The sequence below is a fragment of the Salarias fasciatus genome, unplaced genomic scaffold (genome assembly GCF_902148845.1).
Source record: "Salarias fasciatus unplaced genomic scaffold, fSalaFa1.1, whole genome shotgun sequence".
In the NCBI taxonomy this organism is placed as follows: Eukaryota; Metazoa; Chordata; class Actinopteri; order Blenniiformes; family Blenniidae; genus Salarias; species Salarias fasciatus.
The window spans coordinates 1,885,493-1,904,649 of NW_021941373.1; the positions used below are offsets into that span (position 1 = coordinate 1,885,493).

At 45.7% G+C, this 19,157-nt stretch overlaps 2 non-coding genes across 2 annotated transcripts; both read left to right on the forward strand.

Annotated features, from left to right (window-relative positions):
* Window positions 1-12,083: 12,083 nt before the first annotated feature.
* On the forward strand, window positions 12,084-12,156 carry trnak-uuu (transfer RNA lysine (anticodon UUU)). Its single transcript has one exon. It is a non-coding gene; the product is annotated as a tRNA-Lys (tRNA).
* A 1,900-nt stretch (window positions 12,157-14,056) lies between these two features.
* trnap-cgg (transfer RNA proline (anticodon CGG)) lies at window positions 14,057-14,128 on the forward strand. The gene has a single exon. It is a non-coding gene; the product is annotated as a tRNA-Pro (tRNA).
* The last annotated feature ends 5,029 nt before the right edge of the window (window positions 14,129-19,157 follow it).

The following is a 19,157-nucleotide window of genomic DNA, read 5'->3' on the forward strand; positions in this document are numbered from 1 at the left end:
TGAGTTAAGCTTTTATACACCACTTGTTCCCGAAATAGAAGAGTGAAATCACATGAAACCAACATTGCTTTAAACAAAAAGGGTAATACCCAGGGATTCTTGTCCCAAAACGTGTACCAAAACCTCATAGTCACCCCGAGTGGTTCATTCTGTCATGTGGAGGGTGGCGGTAATGCGCTTTTATAGTCCGCGTCTGCCGTACAACTACTAATGAAGAAGAAGAAGAAGAAGAAGAAGATTTTGGGCCAATCCCAATTCTGCCCCTTCCCCCTCAGCCCTCCCCCTATGATATGCGCGTTCACGAGGCTTCAGGGCTATCCCAATTCTACTTTTGAATAGGGGTAGGGGAGAGGGGGAGGGCTATTTCACCCCTTTCAGCGAAGTCTGCATCGATGCTCCCTATTCTCTATAGGGGGAGGCGGAGTTCCACATTGGCCAGAAAAAAACAACATGGCGCCCACCACGGAGTCGCACAAATGTAAGACTGCTTTCTGTATACTATTTAAAAAGCTATAAAAAAGTGTATTTGCTTCACTGAATTTCTAGATATACTAGCGTGACAGTGTCCCAGTCATGGATTAACGTTTTAGCGCTGCGTAGCTCCGTTTCCGATCGTAAATGTGTAACTTCTGAAGAGCACTAATCACTGTATTAACGTCATCTTTTATCATGTTTTTAACGTAATATGTTTGACACAGGGACCCCGATGAAACCCGACTTCTGACTCAGTTTAGACGTGAAAATGAAGAAAAGTTTTTGAAATCAAAATACAGCGCCAAAACACAGTGGGAGTAAATTATATTATTCGTCTGAGCTCTAATATGTTAGTAATAAAATGTGTTTATATAAATATATCTGTATTACTTCAGGAAATTCATAAAAGAAAATAGCTTGGAAGGGGAAGTTACAGCCCAGCAAGCTTCAAAAAAGTGAGAGAACCTCAAAAAGAAATATAAGGTAAATAATAATACCATTTTTTAAAAAAAAAAAAAAGGAATTTGTAATGTAATTTCTATCATTTCTAATATCCATAATTTTTTGTTGTTATAGGAGCGCGGCGGGTCGGCCTGTCACAATAACAAATTTTGCTGGATGATTAATTGTCCCAGAATTTATTGTGATAAACGATAATATTGCCGTTTTTTTTGTTGCAATTTTTTAATTAATGCAACAATTAGGGACGCACCGAAATGAACATTCTTGGCGAAACCGAAACCAAAAAATGAGGAAACTGTTTTTCTGAAGCAAATAAGGCTCTAACAATGACACACATAATATTACAAAGCATTTATACCTCCAAAGGCCAACAGCGTCTCACAGACTGATGATAAAAAAAAAAAAAAAGACTCTCCTTGCAGGGCTTTTTTTCTGCGATTGATTTGTTTTATATGGCGCATCTGAACAGGGAGCTAGCTCTGACAGCAGACAATCAGACAGACGGCCAAAAATATCAACCAAATCCCAAAAGAAAGACAATGAAAAGAGGCATAATGAAGAGATATAAGGTGGAAGAAGCTTTAGCAGTGATTCAGGAGGTCAGTGAGGGGGAGTCGGATGGCGGAGACGTGTCGGACATCAGCGATCTTGACTGGAGTGAAGAGGAGGAAAGTTCTGAATCAGAGTCAGAACAGCCGTGGGCCAAACAGCGAAAAAAATATAATCCTGCTGCCCCAAAAATACCTGACAGACCTCCAGCTGCTGTACAGTCCAGCAGAACCTGCAGTGGAGCATGAAGCGCTCACGCGTCACCTCCAGGTATAGAGAATTACTGTAGGCTGCTGTCAGTTTACAATTAAATAATAATGACATAAAATGGTGTAAAAAATAAATAAACTAATGTAATAAATCACAACACAACAGTGAACACGGTAGTTGACAGCAGGAGCACTGCAGCGTCTCCAGAGGTGCCATTTACCATACCATACCAGCTTTATTTATAAAGCACTTTAAAAACTTTACAGCCGGCCAAAGTGCTGTACACAGCACTTGCTGTACACAAATATAAATCACAAATTTACAGATTCAGGTAAAATATTATATCCTCCATCAAAGTACAGCAAACCATGTGTTTTTCGTTTCCAAAAATTAATTTCAGAACGAACATATTTTCTGAATAAATACCTTTGTCCTGTGGAGCCTGCAGTTCCAGAGTCAAATGAGCAGGGTGGACGGACCGTGTGGGGAGGGTGGGGGGTCCGTCCTGGTGCGCAGCCGGGGAGACTTATTTTACTCATTTTAGTATGTTATTGATTATTCTTGACGGTTAGTAATACATACATTTTGTATGTGTGTCGGTGTGTGTGTGCGTGTTTGTCAGGGAAATGAGTGTGTGGAGTGTGAGAGGTGACGCTGCGCAAATGTGCACTGTAAAAAGTTTAAAACCTGATTTGAGGCATTAATAAAGCAGACATGAGGCATTAAAAGGTTTGCTTTAGCATTACCGCCACGTCATCGCCATTTTTTTCGGCAGTGTTTTGGTGATTTTTTTCTTTCGGCCGAAAGCTGAAAATACACTTTTGAGACATTTTCGGCCGAAAATTTTCGGTGGCCGAATTTTCGGTGCATCACTACTGTTTGCTGAGACTCGGGCTGAACGATATGGGCAAAATTTCATGTCTCGATATCCATGCCAGATATCTCGATATCGATACGATATATTACAATGGATTCAGTGAAAGTTAAGCATTTTTCAGAAAAATAAAAACAAACAGGGCATGAAATTCGTCAAAATTTTAACAGGCCCTCCAAATTTTTTCAGCAGGTCCTCAGACAATTTTAACAATTCCTCAAAAGTTTTAACAGGTCCTTAATTTTCAATTTCGTAAAATGCTGATCAAAAACAGGATCCAACAATAATTTTTTAATTAACTGTTGTATTTTGTTGTGCTTGTTTAGTTCTGTTTATATCTATTTGCTGCACTGTGTCTGGGATGGTAGATCTTCTTATACTATATGGCCCACTCTAAGTTGCAAATTTATAAAACGATTTTTATTTTGGTGCAGGTATGCATGTTGCTAATTGCTGATTGAAGCATCCCAGCTTTGACAAGTTCCTTTGGTGGTGGTGGCACATTAACCCTAGAATCCATACCAGCACAAATCACATTTCATATAATGTAGTTGCTCCCAATTGAAACAAAGTATTTTAGCTGAGATCCTGCTGATGGCTGTGAATGTTAGTGTAGATTCTGATTCTATTCAGTTCTTAAGGTTTGTCTCTGTATGCATCAGACCCTGGAGGACCTCTCTCACTGATGTTCATGGATGTCGTTCTGTATTTGCGCCCATGCCTGCAGCTGTGATTGCCTCATTCAGGGGTGGAGAACTGTAGTATCGCAGTAAATCAATAACTGTTTTGGCAGATTTGCATATTTACAGTTACTACTGTTTACACCCATTGCTGTCACTGTGTTCTGAAGTATTTGTTGTTTGGAGTTCACAGCAGCGCCTGAATCCAGCAGTACCTCCTTCAATCCAGCAGAGGGCGCATTGTGATTGTTGATGCATGGTGCAGGGTGAAGCACAGAGAAGAAGAATGCAAACATGGAATCCCAGAGTTACGAGGCGTGTTGGTTTTTATTGATTCATTAAAAGAGAAGCAACGCAATTTCATGATTAAAAAAAGCCAACAGGCGGTAAGGACCTACTTATATGGCACCTAAACCGGCAGAGATTCCATCTCAATTGGTCCCCGCCGCCATTTTATAGGGAATTTCGCGCCCCGATAATACAAAAGGATGTAAAAAAAATGCAGTTTTTTTTTTTTTTTTTTTTTTTTTTATGAGAACTCACTGCCACTACCACCAAATTCGTTTGTGCAGATTCTGTAGCCGCCCTCTCTTCAGCTCTCATGTTGTTGTTTTGCTTTCTCTCCACCGCCTGTAGCACATGTGAGTGTGCGTCTCCGTCTCCCTCCTGCCTCCCTCTGATGTTTCTCATTGGCTGCCATCAGCTGTCAACCAGTAAACGAGGTTTGTGGTTGGCTGGCCTGACCTGTGCACCGGCAAGCTTACATGCAGGGAAATCTTGATATCGTCGATTTTGAGAAACTAATGTCCTGAATGTTCATATCCCGATATCGATATGATAACGATATATCGTTCAGCCCTAGCTGAGACTGATTGAGACCTTTCTTCTTGCCTTTTGAAGAGCTATTTGTGTTTTTTCACCACCTGTGTGGGAACACTGTCTGGGCGTTCCGTTTCTGAGTTCTGGTGAATTTATTTTTGGGGACTTTAAAGACTTTTGGGGCTAAAAGGGGGCGGGCAGGACGGACCACATGGCACAGGAGCATGGACACACTATGGAACAGGAAAAGACACCAGACCAGGACCAGGAGAGGAGGAAGGTCCAGATGAGGGATCGAGGAGGGGGAAAGGAGGAAGAAGCGCCGGCTGCAGCAGCAGAACCATCGCAGCAGGATGAGGGAAAAAAAGAAGAGCGGGACGACGACGAGCAGCTGATGTGTCAAACTGAGCTGATGTGTGAGGAAACAGGAACTGGTGGAACTGATGGAATGTGTGGGAGCTGTGTGGTGGGCTGTTGGCGATCCGACAGCTTCCAGCAGTAAAGTATGAAATAACACTGATGAGTGACGCCGGGCTGAAACGGCTGCTGGATGGATTTAGGATTGGGACGACGGCTGTGACGGCCGAGAAGCTTCGATGATCAACTGGTGTCTTTTCTCAAAGTGCCACAGTACATTAAAGGGGCTGCATCATGCAAAATTCACTTTTGGTATGTTTTAACCTTGTTATATAGTTATATACTCACCAAAAACACCCCAAAGCGTTTTTTTTCCCATTCATGCCTGCGTTTTTGAGCTTTCCTGGTGTTTGTGCTGCTCAGAGAGGAAGCCCCTCCCGCACCCGTGAAAACGCTCTGTTTCCCACGTTCACGTCACACGGAGAAGATGGCTCCCCTGAGCCCCCCCCCCCCCCCCCAGGCCCTCGACAATCAGCGTTGCTGCTTTTTCTAACTCTGATTACGGAGATAAACTTTAAGCATCGTCTGAAAGCAACAGTCAAGCAAGAGCAAGAGTCTGGAGGGTCTGAAGGGTCTGGAGGGTCTGGAGGGTCTGGAGGGTCTGGAGGGTCTGGAGGGTCTGCGCTTGGTGAGTTTCTCACAGGAAAAGACGTTTTTGCGTGTCTTTGCGTGTAGAGAAGCTAGAGCTAAAGAGCGAAAGCTAGCTCGCGTATTTGTTTTGAAGCTCTGATTGGTTGAAGTAGCTGTCAGTCAAAGTCCACAGGGGGAGAGGCGGGACTTCAGTGAAACAGAGTGTTTTCTCTTCCGGGTTTCAGAATTAGCCCCAGAAAATCTTTTATTTCACACAAAATGACTTTTCCTTAGCGCCAAAAATAAACTATTACCATGTTAATGACATTTCTAGGGTTTGGACTAGCTAAAAAAGCAGGATACAGCCCCTTTAAAAAATCTGCAGGTTTCGGATAAATTGTTGTGGTGGGTGTGACGGCAGTCTCACCATCCAGCAGAGGGTGTGTCCAGGCACCAACATTTATGATGGAACCAGATATGTGAAAGTTAAATTTACCAGCCTAATCCAGTCACTGCTGTATTCAGCCAAGCTTGTGACGACTGCAGGGCCAGAGTGTGTGTGTGTGTGTGTGTGTGTGTGTGTGTGTGTGTGTGTGTGTGTGTGTGTGTGTTCCATGACAGGCAGATGAAGGACTGTAGAATGTGTTCAGCCAGGTCACATCCTCCCTGAAGGTCCTGACTTTAAATGTTATTCATGAGGACAGCAGGGACATTACGCTGAGGAGACAGAGTTGAGAAGCAGGAGAGAAGGTGTGAGCTCTGTCACAACCAGCTGGAGAACTGCAGGAGCACAGGAAGTGACAACGAGGCTTCAGACGTGACAGGAAGCTGAAGTGATGGAGGACGTCACAGTAATGTGGACAACACGTCTTTCCCAAAGAGTTTGTGTTTGTCTCAGAACATAACTGTTCTGCAGTCATGAGGAAGAACGAGGACGATGAAGACGGTCTGGTCAGTGGAGCATGGAGCAGTCATGTCAGTTTAACAGACTGAAACATTTTCTCAGATTGTCAAATTTGATGAGGAAATGCGTACGCACATCGCAGACTGCAGGAATTCTTCACACTGGGAGATTTAACAACATCGTCAATGGAAGCAATTTTCACTTCTTACTTCAGGCACTTCAATGAAAAAGGGATTTACAGACATGAACCTGTTCTCTAGCTGGAGACCAACAACCAGAGACAAAGACCAAGAGGTTTTCCACTCTGCCCACCACATGAGAGCTGCTTTAATATGGCCCATAATCCTCTGCTGCCTGCTGAACCAACACTCTCTGACTCTCTCAGTGTTACGACCCGAGGAGTCAAACATATTCTTCAGGGACACAGGACAAAACAATGATCAGGGTTCAATTATTTATTGAATATTCTCCACAGAGTCGGCGTCTTCGTGTGGTGAGTTGACGGAGCTCTGGGGGAAAAGGAACCCTCATCACCCGTGCCCCGAAAGTTACATCAAAATGAAACAAAGTATCAAACAAAGGAGGCCCAGATGCGCCAGCCAAACTGAAGAAAAAGACGAGTTCACAGCCCAGCTGCTATGCAGCCGTCGAAGCTGATCCCTCGTCCAAACTAAAGACAAAACCCCAACTAAACCCGATCAAAGAAAGGCGAAAACGGGACGGCTGGTCACACCTGGACGGAAAAAGACAGCGATCCAAAAGAAGGAAAAAACCGGAAAAAAGGGAACACAAAGCCGGCTGGTGGGCTAGCATGCCCTGCAGCAACATGCCAGCCTGTCGGAGCCGGAGTCCAAGGCGCGCCGGCGAGCGCACCTGGCGACAGGTGTAACGAGGTGGGTGAGCGAGCGAGCGAGAGAGAGAGACCGAACGACCCGACCAGGAGCGCCGCCTCCACGCTGCTATTTATAGCGCGGCGGCGCGACTCGCTCCAATCAAAACCGGAAAAAAAGAAAAAGATAATTACTTCATAAAAGTAACAAAACACAAAACAGGATAAATATTCCCTAAATATCTGAAAGGAAAGGAAACGAGAAACTGTCCGTACAAAAAAAACCACCATGTGCCCGCAGCACATCACACTCAGCCTGGTCTTCATACAGGCTGGTGGCGGGATGGATGAAGCACCGAGCCCAGGAACCCGGTTGACTCTTAGCCAGCTAGCAGCCACCTGGACAGTTCTGGAGTGCCCCCGAGCAACAGCTCCAACCACCTGCTGCACAAAAACAACTGACTGAAACAACAAAAGGCTCCATGTGGACATTAGTGGCCCTCATTGCTGGAACCTGCAGGAAGATGGTTCCCAATGGACTAACAGCCCTCAGCCAGTCAGCAGAGCAGGAAACAACCTCCTCAGCAGGACACACACCTACACAAGTCCTCCAGTCTGAGACAGGAACTGTGGGAAACACCGGCCTTTCACTCTGAACCTGCTCACACACAACACGGGGTCAGAGGGGCGGAGCCTATCCTCCACTGCTTCAACCAGCCACACACACACACTGCTGAGCTGTTAGTGTGTTTTGTCACACACACACACACACACACACACACACATCTATATTATCGAGAGCAGCTCAACACACACCTGCTGCTTCACACACACGGTCCACCTGGCCTCAGCAGCCGGTCTGAAGCTCCTGATGGTCACACGCCTCCTGGGAGAGTGAAGCACATGGCATCAGGACCACAGCCAGCAGTGTCCTCAAAGAGAAGCTGAAGAACCAGCAGCTCTCTACCATGTGGCGACCCGGTGGAGCAGTGTGCTGCTCTGCTACAAGGCTCTGAGCAGCAGCTGCAGTCTGGGGGCCCTGCTCCAACCCCAAGTCCACACAAATGAGGAGGATGTGAGAGAAAGCGGCGGTGAGGAAATATTTGGGATTTGGAAGGAAAGACGCTTCACAGACAAAACTCAGCCGTCAGCAAACAGAGCCAGTGGGAGTTCAAATACTCGGGAAACAACAAACTGAAGCAGCAGCAGGGACTCCACCCCCATGCTGGCTCCGACGTCACGCCAGCTTTAACCAGTTTCTCTCCACAAACACTGAGCAGAGCCTCAGAAAGAGTGCTGAGGAGAACAGACGCCGTTTCAGATTCCATCTGTAAAGATATGAGAGCTCACAGTGTGGTCCAGAATGACGGCTTTCTCCAGCTGCTACATCCTCTGGACCGCCAGATAAAATCCCTCCAGACAGACGATGTGAAGAAGACATCAGCAGCTGAAGACTTGGTTCAACTCCTGGACCAGTGGAAAGAGCCACGACCATCATGTGAGGAAGAGCAGCCACAGTGTCTATGACTGCTCCTCTCACAGCTCAGTGATTGGAGCGCTGCATGATCTCAGAGGAAGACTCCGGTTCAGTCAGAGAGATGAAGCAGACCATGTCCCAGGAGCTCCAGCAGCCATATGTCCTGCAGAGAGCCTCTGCCTCAGACACCAGCTTCAAGAAGCTGCCGTTCCTCAGCGATGAGGAGAGAGATCAACTTTCCAGAGTGTCCAACACGAGGCTGAGAGCTGTGGGACCAGACACTAAGATCACATTCTGCTTCAGGATTGCTGCTAGAAATACTGTTGTTCATGAAGAACAGATCAGCTGCTGCTTTATGATTAAAATACTGACTTTTGTTTTAATGACCTGCAGAAGGGCCCAGAGCCACAGCTTGAGAACCAGCTCTTCACTCTGCTGCTGATCAGCCTGACCTGGTGACGGCGTCTCAGGTTCAAACCCTGGACCAGGTGTGTGTTTCCCTTCTGTGGGAAGTGTGTGATTCAGTGTTAGAGAGCAGTGAATGAGTTCATGAACAATCAGCTGATCAGTGTGAGGAGTGAACAAACCAGAGATTTCCCTCTGAAAGATTAAAATATTGTCTTCTCTGTCATGTCAGATGATGTCCTGCTTTCTAAAAGTCTCCGGCCCTTGAGGATCTCTGGTCCTCCTTCACTGTGGACCCAGCCGGACTGTCCAGACCTCCAGAGAGCTGGCCCACACTGAGGCTGCCAAGTCTATCAGCTCAGCATCTCTGGTCCTGGAGGGAGGCTGCTGGAGGCTCCCTCCTGGCTAAACCTGGTCCCAGTGGACCCTCTGAGCCTGGATTCAGCACCAGGAGACACTGTGCCTTCAGAGCAGAGTTTTGTCTCCTCAACATGTTGATCAGCTGCTTTTTGGAAGAAAAACCTTCCAGAGAAGAAAACTACAAGACAGCTGTAGAGTAAAAGCCAAAGAGCTGCTGATCATCACCTGCAAAGGATCTGCTGAAGGATTTACCTTTGTTCAACTGGTTCTCAGCTGAAATGTCTCACTTTGTTTGGACTGAGAACTAAATCAAAAGTTCCTCCAGAAGAAGAGGCTCCTGGATCTAGTAGCTCTGATGCAGGATGAGTGAACTGCATCTGGAAGAACAGGGTGAGGAGGGATCTCCGCTCACTTCTCTCAACACTCTTCTGTTTGACACACTAAAACATGAGTGAAGCTTTCCACTAAAACCCTGCTTTCATTGATGGAAAGAGGACTTGAAGCTCTTTGAGTCTGGTTTTCCAGGATGGGAATTGTTCTGTATGACTGAAAGCTCATCAAGGCTCTTTAAGCTCACTGAGAAAAAATGCTCTGAAACATCAGAAATGTGAGACCATAGTGCTCTATTTTCATTTGATTCATTTCTTTTTAACTCCAGAAGAATCCTGTTTGCTCTGTTTAACTCCTGACACCATAAAGACCTTAGAAATAAAATGGTTCAATGGTATTTCAGTGTTTTCAGTGAGTTCATATCAATGTAAATGATGGTGAGATGAGCATCGTATCGACTGCAGGCTGGAGAATCCAGTGGAATTCGTCTGGTGACAGACTTTGTGATCTGGGCAAAAATGGTGTGGTGATCCAGAAATATGGACATCATATCATCTGCTGATGAAGCTGGGATTTACTCCCCTAATGTCAATATAAAGCTGGGATTCAGAAAAAAAGCCCCTTCCTCCCTCTCTGAGCTGATCTGGACTGAAATCATCACTTCACTGCTTTGATCTGTCTGAGTTTTGAGTTTAGTTCCTTCTCAACCTTGATTTATTGTGAAAAACCAAGCAGCTGATTTCAGAGCAGTAAAAAGGCCTTTTATTCCCGTCAGGAGTGTTTTCAGCTGACAGAAAGTTAAAGCTTTAATGGCTCTATTTCCTCTGAGGGAGTGTTTAGCTGTGCAGCCAGCAGTCCTCAGTGCCTGCAGTGTGTTTTGATCTGCTGAGATCTGCTCCAATAGTCTTCAAACATCTCCAGGATACACTGCCCTGACTTGAACCTCATTTCAAAGCTTTGACTTCACAGCAGCTGAGCAGCCAGACTTCATTTCCACCAGGACTCTGGCCCTGAACAAAGCTGCTGCTTTCCTCTAGAAGCACTAGAAGCTCAGCCGGGGCTGGATTCACTCCAAACTCTCTGCTCCAGACTGACACACACACTTTAGACAACTGGATGGAGTTCAGGGGAAAACCTGGCAGAGGACACATTTCACTGCCACCACTCACTTCCACAAGCTTCTCTTTAGCCTGTAGCGCCACCTGCTGGCTGGGAAACTCCCCACATTTCTGAGGAGAACAGCTGCCTCCATGTTAGAAGAACGGCTTGATTGGCGTTCTGCTTTTTATTTCTATGTTGTCAGTGCTGTCAGGCCTCTGTATCTGCAGAGCTCCAGAGATCATTAACTATTTGCTGCTGGGTGAAGACTGGCTGTGGGGGGACTGTCCCCCAGTGTCCAGACTGAAGGCTGTGGGTGGACTGTCCCCCAGTGTCCAGACTGAAGGCTGTGGGGGGACTGTCCCCCAGTGTCCAGACTGAAGGCTGTGGGTGGACTGTCCCCCAGTGTCCAGACTGAAGGCTGTGGGTGGACTGTCCCCCAGTGTCCAGACTGAAGGCTGTGGGTGGACTGTCCCCCAGTGTCCAGACTGAAGGCGTTATGCTGTTTCTTCCCCACTAACACCAACTGGCACACAGTGTCACGACTCTGTCTGGAGGATCAGGACTTGGCCCACTCACAGTTTTAAGTTACAGTAACATCAACATTGAGACTCCTCTAGCACTCAGTGTGGTCCACTGAGAATCAAACATCTGTAACATCTGTAAAAATCCTTCTGGAGCTGCACAGAGATGATCAGATGATGAAGAAACTGATGCTGCTCCTCAAAGTCTCTTCCTCAAACAGAGTTTCCAGGAGTTGCTCTATTTTACATGATAATAAAATAAAGTATTCTGGATCATCTGCTGCCACTGCTCCACATGTCAGCAGCGCCCTCTTGTGGCCATATTCATTTTGACAGGGGTAAAATTGGAGCTCATGAAATGTCGTTTTCTAAAAGTTTGATAGGAGACTGATGTCAATTCAATGATTTTTATTGACTCTCATAAATTTCTGTGCTAAAGTAGGTTAACCTAACATGTGGAGTCCTGTAGCTTTGAAAGAAAGAAAGAGAAGTTCACCACATACAGGAAGTGACTCTAACAAGTGGTTTACTGCTGAAGCTCAATGTTCGAAACTGCCATCATGTCAACAAATTAGCATCATAGTTGTCTTTTTCTTACATTGGTGTTTGACCCTAACTGAAGACAGAGCATGTCATAACACAGATATTATTCATGTTTATGGCTGATTGTCTGCAGTATGTCTCCATATGTCCATTGTGTCACGTTGCTATGACGACTCCACCCACACCAAGTCGGTACTCTGCATGATGGAAAGCGACCGGGGCCAAGGCCGGCCAGAGAGAACCGAGTGGAGTCAGACTGAGAAGGAACCAGAGGAACAGGACTGATAGAGCTGTCCATGGTGCTGACGTATCAACTTGTGTGTGAATCGTTCTGGACATGCCACTTTTTGTTCAATGTAAATAAAAACTGAGATATTGAGGAATATTTTTCTCCATGACAGTGCGTCTTGTACATCATCTTATTAAACTTACGGCAGAAACCTGAAACATTTCTGGTCAAAAAAGTCAGTCAGTCAGACAAGGCTCCTCTTTCTCAGCTGTCTGCTCTGTCTCACTCATAAGTGAGAGGTATAGAGACACAAAAGACCCTGCTGTCAGGCCTGGATGGCTCAGATGGTAGAGCATCAGACTTTTAAACTGAGGGTCCAGGGTTCAAATCCCTGTTCAGATGCTACAAGGGCAGATCCTTGACTGAGTCCAAATCATGATGCTTTGAGGTATCTGTGGCCAAAACTCATGTCCTGGTGAAATGCTGTGCTTCATCTTGATGTTGTCAAGTATGAGAAGTCTCTGAGGTTCTGTTGACATTGAGAGAGTCTTCCTCTGTGACTTCTCTGAATGCCATGAGCTGTGATGTTCCTGACAGAGACGTGGCTGAGTGAAAGTGAACTAGTCCCCTGCTGGAGCTCAGTCCCCAGGACTGTGGTTTCTTCAGCTCTCCCAGCATGCCGTTGGGCTCACTTAGGGCCCGTTTATGTCCAGGAGGATTGTTTGAAATTGTTAATTGTTTCAAACTGACCATCATTCAAGTCATTAATGACTTTTTCGTTTCCTTTCGCCAGGATGTCGTCAGGAGTCTTGATCACCTGACTGATTCATGACGATCAGCTGAATCTTTTTAATTCAGGAGTAAGTCGGCTCGTTGGTCTAGGAATATGATTCTCACTTAGGGTGAGAGAGGTCCCGGGTGCAATTCCCGGACGAGCCCTTAGCTTTATGATTGCACTCTCCACCAAAGCTTTCAGCTGTGGTCCTCAACCAGGATCCCTTTGAGTTAAATTTCAGAATCTTCTCTGTCTTTGTGTTGGAGGTTTGTCTGATCTCATGTTCATGACCAGCAGCAGCATTTCCACTGTCAACAAGGAGACGGAGCCTGAGAGCTCTGGAGAAGTTCCATCTTGGGAGCAGTTTCTAAAAAGTAGTGTTTTCAGTGTCTCCAGCTCTGTTGTGGTGTAAACAGACACCAGAACACAGTGAGAGTTTAGTGTTTCCTCTTGAAGCCTCTGCAGTGTGAACGGCCTTATTTTCAGGCAGCAGACCAAAACAGTGTTGTCAGACAGAAGAGCTGGAGGACATGGTTCCTGGAGAGAAGCAGAGCTGAGTCCTCCAGTGGTTTCATTTAGGATGTGAGGGACTCAGCAGCACAGCGGCCCAGCAGGAGTCATGGCTGTGAGACGCTGCACCACTGGAGGAAACTCTTTTCTGCACTCACTCTTTGATCAGGGAGCAGTTTGGACTTTGTCATTTAGATTTTAGCTTCAGAATCCATCATATTCTATTTAAATTCCCTGAAGTTATCATTTAAATACCCAGTAGGTCTGAGTCTTATATCCCAAAAATCTTATATAAAGATTTTTTCTCAAAATGAATAAATACAATCCAAATCTGATATATAAAGTTTTACCATAAATACCCGTCTGGATCAAAGTCACTGACAAACTGCAACACAGGCACTTTTATTAACCACCAGCTGCACAAAATCAACATGTGAATTCTCCAGAAAAATGGTGGAAAAAAGTGGGATGCAATAAAAATGTGTTTGCAGAGTTTAATCAGCTGTCAAAGTGATTTTAGTTGAGAGAGAAACTGGAGGAGGTCAGAGCAGAGAAATGACAACAGAATAATGAGCAAACATCCACAAATCCAAATGTTTTAGTGTGAATAAATAGAAGAGCAGCATGAAAATGTAATATCTTCAAAATCAGTTCAGCTTCAACATCATGTCAGTTTTAAACTTTGTATCCTGGATCAGCGTCCAGTGAAACGTCTCTTTCAATCCTGCTGCAGCTGAAAATGGAACAACGACTCAACTCTCTGCACAGTCATCTCACCGGCCGGACTGGAGCCTCTGGAGTCCCTGGTTTGGCCCACGGACCAGATGTTTGAAAGAGCTGTGCACAATGAGAGGAAAGCCTCCCTCCTGATTGGACGAGACAGAGAGAGGACAAAGGAGGACCTGAGGACGCTCAGCGAGGACCAGCTGAGGAAACACACTCAGGACAACCACCTGAAGACTGTCCAGGCTGTCAGGAGGCTTCAGCACCTGCCTGGTTTATGATAACCTACGTGTTGGCTCGTTGGTCTAGGGGTATGATTCTCACTTCGGGTGTGAGAGGTCCCAGGTTCAATTCGCGGACGAGCCCTTCAGTTGTCTTTGCTCTCTCCTACCAATGGTTTTCAGGTTTGTGTAAAGAAGAAGTCTGTCCACCAGAGGAAAATAATGTGATTAGTTTGATATATTCCAGTTAAAAGTGAGGGGAACGAGTGTGGAAACCCTCCTCAGATTCAGAGTGATGATCTGCTTGGTGGAGGAGCGACCGGCCCCCAGTGACGTGGAGGGAAACCCCGTAGCGTCAGCACAGGTTCAGACTGCTGAACGAAGCCACACCTGGATTTACCAACGTGACACAGCTGCTGAAGGAGCTCCGGCTCCATGCTGCTCACTCAGAGGAGGAAGAACCAGATGTTGGACTCTGCAGACCAGGGGCCTCGCTGATCACACACTGTGGAGGATCCACACTAAAAGTCTAGCAGCACCAAAAGCAGAAACATCCTCTGGTTTATAAAGCATGCAGCTCTTTCCCTTTATAAATCCAGTCCAGCTGGAAGGCTGTGCAGGTGGATTCACCTCATATCACCCTCCACACACACACTTTCTACCAGGAATGGTCACAGTACCTCAGGAAGATTTGATCTCAATAAGCTGCTGATCGCTGGAGTTTTACTCTCAATCATGGCAGAGAAGACCAGGAGAAGGAGTTTCAACAACTTCTACATTGACTTGTTGAGGGAAATATGATTTTACCAGATGATTTTCTTGCTTTTTATTCCAACATTTTACAGCTACTATTTCTCTCTCTTTCTGGTTGCCTCGACCAGCCTTGTGGCTTCTGGAGTCATCTGCAGGTTTTTTCAGACATTGTTAAGTGTTTTTGTTGTGTTTAACTTGGACTGGCTGACTCCATCTGTTATCAGGGCTTTGTGTCAGTATCTGGTCTGAACCCCGACTGGGAGGAAGAGACTCAGAGAAGGTCTGTGAGCGACAGCTTTCTCGTCTGTTCTTCCCTCTCTGAGAGAATCCTTTTTAAACTAGGAGGACGAGAGAGGGGTCATTTGTCCCTTTCCATGTATCAGACAGCAGAGGAGTGATTTGACCCATAAGGTGACAAACAAGCTTTTTTTATCTGAAAAGGCATGTGAATGGAGTAGACTCAGACGCTGCCAGCAAGTCCACCCGTCTCTCCTGTATATAAATGAGGCAATCACAGCTGCAGGCACGGACAATACAGAACAACATCAAGGAACGTCAGTGAGAGAGGATCTATACAAACCACTTTAGACACTTGTGGATTTCTCAGAGATTCTTTATGTCAACAACATGAGGATGTCCAGAGCTCTTTGTTTTGAGATGGATTTTATCTCACAACCACCAAGAGACACTCAGCCTCTGTTCATGAGCTTGATGATATTGATGTAAGACAGGGGTCCTCAAAAACAAATCTTGAAGGTCCACATTTGTTTTTTACAATCAAGCATGGGTCCAGGCTTCAGCGCCCTGTGGGAGTGGGGGAGCGTGCTTCAGAGCAAGGCGGTGCAGAACGGTTCTCACACAGAACACGGACCGTTTAAGAAAGATTTTTGTTCTTTTTCCATTCATTTGCCCTGGGTCCACAGCAGTCCACTAATTGAGGAACCCGGATGTAAGACTCAGAACCTGGAGATGCTGGGGATTGAACACAGGACCTCCTAAATGCAACGCAGACGCTCTACCACTGATCTACATCCCCTGCTTCCTGCTCATGTTCTGCTGGTTCTGACAGAAGTGAATCAGCTCAGTATCTATCCGTTCTGTAACTTCATTGACTTCATTCCATAGTGCTCTATTAACACATCTTCAAAATACTTCCCATTGTTTCTAGTTTGCTCGAATGGCCAGAAATGACTTGTATTGATCTTTAAGTTGTGTTGTAAATACTTTGCTTTGTACGACCATAAACAAACTTGGCCATGTGATTTTGTTATTTTGTTGTAATTACTTTGCTCTGTACGTCCATTTCTGTTGATTTAAATTTTTGTTGTGATGTTGTGTTTGACTATGTTTGGCTATGTTGTGCTGACTGTGATGGGTGGAGAGAGGTGAGCATTCAGAGCTGGTTTGTGTGTGTGTGTGTGTGTGTGTGTGTGTGTGTGTGTGTGTGTGTGTGTGTGTGTGTGTGTGCGTGTGCTGTTTTGTTTTTGTTTAATGTCTCTTATTGTTTTTTTATTTTTTATTTGGTTTTGTTTGTTTTGTTCTTATTATTGATGTGTATACACTTTATTTTTTCACATGTACATGTAATTTTGCTATCTTTTATTTTGTTTTGCTTCTCTGCTCCTTATGTTGTTATGAATCTGAGGATCCCCTCGAAAACGAGATCATTTATCTGTAGGGGTTTATCTGCTCTCTGGCTGACAGCTGCTGCTCCAGAGGCAGAGGAAAGCCTGCAGAGGGGGTTGGACAGGAGAGACTGTCTCTCAGGGGACGGAGACACAGGAGCTGCTGCTTTCTGTCTCTCTGGGATGTGAAGAGTTCCTCACCTGGAAAGGTCTGAGTCAGTGTGACGGTGTCTGCAGCTCTGAAGGTGTGAACAGGGAACAGAGGAGGGATTTAAAAAGCCTCTTTGAGGAAGAGAGGAATGGGAATGCAGTGAAAACACATCTGTATCATCTGGAGTCAGACTTCAGAGCTCCGATGATTTCATTTACAGTCAGTTAAACCCTGCAGAGTCACAGCAGAACCACAGAGTAACACACACACCCTCATCACTCAGTCTGACTGTGTTCATTGATCATTTGGGCTGAAATGGTTCTGATCACAGCCACTGAATCAAGTCTTTTCTGTCCTTCTAACAGTCAGAGAGAAGCCTGCAGCTCCCTCACAACACTCAGTCAGAGAGCAGTGAAGTGACTCCAGGTTCCTCCTGCAGCGTCACATCGATCACTGAAGACCTGCCTGAGCTCTGATCACTGAGCAGGAAGTGTGTGAAGGGTGCAGTGTGTCTCTGACTCGTCTCACTGACCAATGTCTTCAAATGTCCAAAAGAAACGACGTCCAGCTTTTCACAGCTGAGAGCAGAACCAACAAGCAGCAGTAGACAGAAAGAGACATGGTGGCCAGAGAGAATGGAGGAGGAACGGTTTAGAGCCGTTTATCTGAACAAGAGTCTCTGTAGGAACACATTTTATACAATCTGCTTCCTGAATTAACTCGTGTGTGTCAACCAAGCTGACCTTCTGTCAACATTACTGCAATCAGAACTGGTGGAATTCCTGCCTCCCATGCAGGAGACCTGGGTTCACTGATTAATGACAGTCCTGTTCAGGGTCCCCTCTGTTCTCTGCAGTCCAAGGCTCACCTCTCAGGGATGAAGAAACGTCTCTCACTTCTGAAGAACAAACTTCATTCCAAGAGCCTTTTTTGGTCTCACTAAGAGAAATAACTTCACTTCACCAGAGTGTTTAAATTTTCACAGGATTTTTATTCACTCAAAGGATTACAGGTTATAATTCAAAATTGATAAAAAGGCAAAACAGCAAAAAAATGAAGAAATCATAGAGAACTGATTTTGGATTGGTTCTTACTGTCTCAAACTTCAGACATGTATTATTTGAATATTTGAATATGGTGAATTTACGTGAGCAATTTTTTAGACGTTGCCACTCATAATAATCTGTTTTTAGTCTAAATTTGGTGTCTGGATGACATCGACCTCGGAGGTCTACTCTCTTCAGATTTCAGAAAACTTTCAAAGATCTTTTCTCTTTCAATTCAGAAAAAATTGACAGCATATAACCCAAGAGTTCTGGAGGGGGGGCTCTGAGCAAGAGCGAGAGCGCCACCCACCAGAAAACAGGGTCTACTCATATGTTCCGGTCCCATGGACATGTCCTCTGATGCTGTTTCGTTACCAAGGAGACCAACCACAGCCTCAGTTCTAAAAAAAAAAAAAAAAAAAAAAAGAGGAAGACAAGAGAAGTGAGAAGAAAAAAAAATGTGCACATGAAATATGCAAGTGAGTTCTTCAGGTCCAGATCAACCACTCAGGATGAAATACAAACTGGTGAGGTTACATACGGTTCAACTCCTGCTGAAACCACATCCTGCCTCACCTTGGTGCTGAAAAAGCTAACTTTTTGCAAAAGCTAATAAGTTGGATTACAATCACAAAAATATCTCCTCAGTTATATCTTCCTGAGAGGGAGCAGATGATAATATATGATTCAATGAGCACACATGATATGACTTAAAAAATAAATGAAAAAGGAGTACAAAGGGGAAAAAGGGGAGATTAAAAAGACATCCACTGTGGTCCAGTATTCGGCAAAAGAATGCTCCGCTTATTCACGACAGTCCTCAGAAGGAAAAGGAACCTTGTTCCACTGTCTGTAGGAACATGATCAGATTCATCATTTCTGGAAAAAGCTCATAAAAACTTCTTGTCTTCACAGCAGGAAGGTTCAGAGGACCGACTTCATCCCTCCACTGCACTCCGCTCAGCGTCCGCCCGGTCTGCCGGTCTGCCCCCTGCTGGCCTGCAGAGACATGACAACACAGGAGTGAGGAGAGTCTGGCTCCACCCAGAGCTCCAGAGCATCAGCAGAGAGGAGAACAGTACCTTACAGTACAGCCACAGCGCCCCCTGCAGCAGCAGCAGAGACAGCGGCACCACCACCCATCTGACGATCACAGCTGTTGGATCTGAACACACAGAGAACAATCAGCGTCTGTCTGAGGACTGCTGGGAGTGAGACCATCAGAGTCCTCCATCTGGGCTCCCTCTTGGTCTGGATCAGGTCTGGGTGGTGCTACAGAGACCAAACCCCTCCAGACATGTCTGTCCCTTCCATCTTCCTCCAGCTCTGCTGGCTGGACTCCAAGTCTCTCCCAGACCAAAGCAGAGAGTCCTGGACCCCCTCGGGGCCTCCTCCCAGTGGGACCTCCTGCTGGACCTCTAAAGGGGGGAAAACCCACACATGTTCTCTGAAGGGTGGAGTAAAGGAGGAGTCAGCTTCTTCTTACCGAACACAGACAGAGACAGCAGGCGGCTCTCTGAGGAGAAGTTGTGTCCAAAAACATGGAGGTGATAAACACAGCTGTAGTTTCCCCGGTGGGCGGGCTCTGCGGCAGGAAAC